Source organism: Myotis davidii, unplaced genomic scaffold (assembly GCF_000327345.1).
Source record: "Myotis davidii unplaced genomic scaffold, ASM32734v1 scaffold751, whole genome shotgun sequence".
In the NCBI taxonomy this organism is placed as follows: Eukaryota; Metazoa; Chordata; class Mammalia; order Chiroptera; family Vespertilionidae; genus Myotis; species Myotis davidii.
Genome location: NW_006282195.1, coordinates 39,567 through 44,138, shown reverse-complemented (window position 1 = coordinate 44,138; position 4,572 = coordinate 39,567). Strand labels below are relative to the sequence as shown.

At 36.6% G+C, this 4,572-nt stretch overlaps 1 pseudogene; it reads right to left on the bottom strand.

Moving 5' to 3' along the window:
- Nucleotides 1-926: 926 nt before the first annotated feature.
- The window catches only part of LOC102771745, a 6,313-nt pseudogene continuing 2,667 nt past the window's right edge, over nt 927-4,572 (bottom strand).

Here is a 4,572-nt window from a genome sequence, read left to right as displayed (position 1 = left end):
TGGACCACATGGAATACTACACTGCTGGAAAAAAAAAAAAAGGAATTCTTACCATTTGCAACAGCATGGCAATATCTTTACCAATACAGCTCCTAGGACAGTGGAAACTAAGGAGAAAATAAACAAATGAGACTATTTGTTTTGCTGTGCAGAAGCTTTTTATTTTGATGTAGTCTCATTTGTTTATTTTCCCTATGAGGGAAGGCAGGGTGGGGATGGGTATGGGTTAAGAGATCAACCAGAGGACTTGTATGCATGCATATGAGCATAACCAATGGACACAGACAATTGGGGGGTGAGGGCATTGCTAGGGGGGTGGAAGGGACTGGGGAGAGGTCAATGGGGGGAAAAGGAGACTCATGTAATACTTTAAACAATAAAAAATTTAAATTTTAAAAAATCAAAGGCACAAATATAAAAATAGTATTCACATAAAACCACTTTATTTAATAAAATTGTGATACATAAAATTTATTCTAAATATTTAGTAGTATAAAAATGGGAAAGGCTCTTATACCCATCACCTCCAAAAAGGAGCTTTGTCTGAGGGAAAATAGAATTTATATAATAATAATCTAGGAATATAAAGGATTGCCACAAGACCACTAAGAAAATCAAATTAGCAAACTGTTCTTTTTAAAATGGCTCCTTAATACGGAACAATGAAACATTGTAAACAAAAAATTAACCTAACTGCATGTAAGAAATATACTTCTAATATCTATGGATCTAAAAGACTTCAACATGAAGAAAAATATTAAACATTTTAAGGGAAAAGTACTACTTTTTTAATATATATTTTTATTGATTTCAGAGAGGAAGGAAGAGGGAGAGATAGAAACATCAATGATGAAAGAGAATTACTGGGGACCGAGCCCACAACCTGGGCATGTGCCCATGACCGGAATCAAACCCGGGACCCTTCAGTCCACAGGCTGATGCTCTATCCACTGAGCCAAACTGGCTAGGGCTTAAGGGGAAAGCACTATTAATCTTATGTACTATTGTTGAATGACAACTCTTAGAATTACCTCACCTGAGTATTCATTGCTGAAAGCAATTAGTAGAAATCCAAGGTCCAATAAGGCACTTCAAAAAGAGGTTTAATAAATACAATGTATTTACAACCTCAAGAAAAACTTCTTCATGTTGAAAGTTTTCTGGCACCTTATACGTGGATTAATTTCTATCAAGCTTTCTCATGTTACTTACATGTTTATTTCTCTCCATGGGAATTTTCACATGGAAGGATGAGAGCCAATTCATGTCTTTTCCATGCTGTTTACAGTCAAGAGCTTTTATCCAGAGAGTCCCTTCATGTGTTTGAAAGGAACGGGGATAACTGAGGCTTTTCTCACATTCTACACTTTTATATGGTTTCTCTCCTGTGTGCATTGTCAGGTGTCTTCGGAAGCTTGTGTGATAACTGAAGGCTTTTCCATATTCCTTACATTCCTAGGGTTTCTCTCCAGTGTGAGTTCTTTCATGTCTTTGAAGATAACTGGAATACATGAATGCTTTACTACATACTTTACATCCATAGGGTTTCTTTCCTGTGTGATTTCTTTCATGTATCTGAAGATAACTGAGACATCTAAATGCTTTACTACATATTTTACATTCATAGGGCTTCTCTGTAGTGTGAGTTCGTTCATGTCTCTGAAGATAACTAGGATACATGAATGCTTTACTACATATTTTACATCCATAGGGTTTCTCTGCATTGTGAGTTCTTTCATGTCTTCGAAGATCACTGAGACACCTGAATGCTTTACTACATATTTTACATGTATAGGGTTTCTCTCCAGTGTGACTTCTTTCATGTGTTTGAAGACTTTTATAGCACCTAAAGGTTTTTCCACATTCCTTACGTCTATATGGTTTCTCTCCACTATGAGTTCTTTTGTGTTTTCGGAGATAACTGAGACAACTAAATGCTTTACTACATATTTTACATTCATAGGGTTTCTCTGCAGTGTGAGTTCTTTCGTGTATGTGAAAGATAACTAGGATACCTGAATGCTTTATTACATATTTTACACTCATAGGGTTTTTCTACAACGTGAATTCTTTCATGCTTTCGAAGATAACTGAGACAACTAAATGCTTTACTACATTTTTTACATTCATGGGGTTTCTCTCCAGTGTGATTTCTTTTATGTGTTTGAAAACTTTGATAATATCTGAAGGCTTTTCTACATTCTTTACATTCATAGGGTTTCTGTCCACTGTGAGTTATTTCATGCATTTGAAGAGAGCTAGAAATACTGAAAGCTTTCCCACTTTGTTCACACTCAAGGGGTTTCTCTCCTGTGCGCATTCTTTCACGTAATAGAAATGAATTGGAACAACTGAAGACTCTTCCACATTCCTTACATTTGTAAGGAGAGTCTGTAGTGTGTGTTATCATGTGTTTTCGAAGGGCTTTGAAGCACACGAAGACTCTCCCACATGCCTTACATTTACAGGTTTTCTCTCCATTGTGGTTTCTTTTATGTTGTTCAAAGCACTGTAGATAACCAAAGGCTCTCCCACATACCTTACATTTATATGGCTTCTCTCTGTATTTCAGGTACTCATATTGTCCAGTGTGACATCTAGTAAGTCTATAAATGGATGAATGACACATAAAGGCTTTTCCACATGGACTGTGCTCATATGGTTTTGCTCCTAGTCTTCTTCTTCTTCTTTTGATTAAAATTTGAAATAAAGTTGACGTTTTCTTCACATTCACTATTCTCTTTACTTTCACCGAGTTTCTCTGCCATATAACTTCTATAAAAATCAAGAAGCACATTATTGATTTCATATTCATTATATTTATTATGACGTATAGGAAAAGTTCAGGTATCCTTTCTTGTCTAAATTGTCTGAAATTGAATGTATTGAATGCTCTCCAAGAAAACTTCACCCATGCTATTATCAAACTGTGATATTCATATATAGTTTACTAATACAGCTTCCAAGTGATAAAATTTTCAAACTGAACATGTATGCTATATTTAAGAAAGTAGTTTTAGTAAAACCTTTCTAAGAAAGACATTTTAAGCAAGATTTATTTAGTTTCGTTTGCTTCTTTTTAAGATTTCATAACAAATGAGAATTCTCACATGAGACACTGTTTTCTATTGTGCAACTCACCTTAGTTTTCTTCCCTGGTTTTTGTACTGATCTTCAAAGTACGATCTTTCCATTTACCCCCTAAAATTCAGAACCAGAAAAATTATTCCAAATCATTATAATTATAAAAAAAATTATCAGCTTCTAGATCTATGATGAGCAGAGACCATGCCCAGTTTACTTACCATGCTCCCTTATACATTACACATCATGGAATTATGCTGATGAACAAGAAACACTTGTTCTCTACTTGACAATTGAAGAAATGTCCTCATCCTTACCTATGGAGGCCAGGTTCCTAAAGGTTTCCCTCATCACATCTCTGTAGAGTTTCTTTTGTGAAGGCTCCAATAGGGCCCACTCCTCCAAACTGAAGTTCACAGCCACATCCTCAAAGGCCACTGGGACCTAAAACACCCCAATATGTGTACAGAAGGATGAGTGAGACCGACAGAATTGGACACCTAGACTCCATTTATAGGAAGGTTATGTATGACTCATCTGCAAACATCTCATTTATGATTTGATCATCAAAAATGTATTCTGTGTCCATGCTTACTTTCTCATAAATTTAATACCATCATTAACACATGGAAATTACACCTTTTTCCTGTGGTCACTTTACATCTTATTTATCTCCACTGTTAGGGTCCTGAGCATGTAGGAAAATAACTGAAATGCTATACAGATGAAACATATATTGTCATTTTAAAACCACTGACTCTTTGTGAAAGAAATTTCTTTCATTTTCTTCCTTATTACCCACCATTTACAAGACTCCAGGAGGCAGAGGGAAAAATGTGTATAAAGGATTAATGAATAAAGTATAGTGAAAAATTGGAAGTCTTTCCTTCTTATCCCATCACCAAATATGAGAATCCAGGAGGTCCATGAAAATCAACTTCCAACAAAGCCAGCTGACCATGTGTCCTACAGTCCTCCGGGCCTTTTCCCTAATCAGGGGCAGCTGGCTCAGCGTAAATATGCTGTGGAGAAGCACTGTTGTGACTTGTTCAGTATTTATCACAGACTCAGTGCTTCCTTCTCTCTCTGTCCAGTGTAATGAGATTGGAAAATTATTTAAAACCTACAGCTCAGACACAAAGAAGAAGCATGACAAGTTAGACCACAAAATCCCTGTACTCACGTGCTGAGGGATGTTTCCAGCCAATTTTAGAACAAAGAGTGGGAGAATGGGCCAGGAGAGCTCTTTACGATCAAACTGTAACAGGGTAGCCCTAGCCGGTTTGACTCAGTGGATAGAGCATCGGCCTGCAGACTGAAGGGTCCTGGGCACATTCCGGTCAAGGGCACATGCCCAGATTTTGGGTTCCATTCCCAGTAGGGGGTGTGCAGGAGGCAATTGATCAATGGCTCTCATCATTGATGTTTCTCTCTCTCCCTCTCCCTTTGAAATCAATTTTTAAAAAGTATATATTTTTTTATTAAATC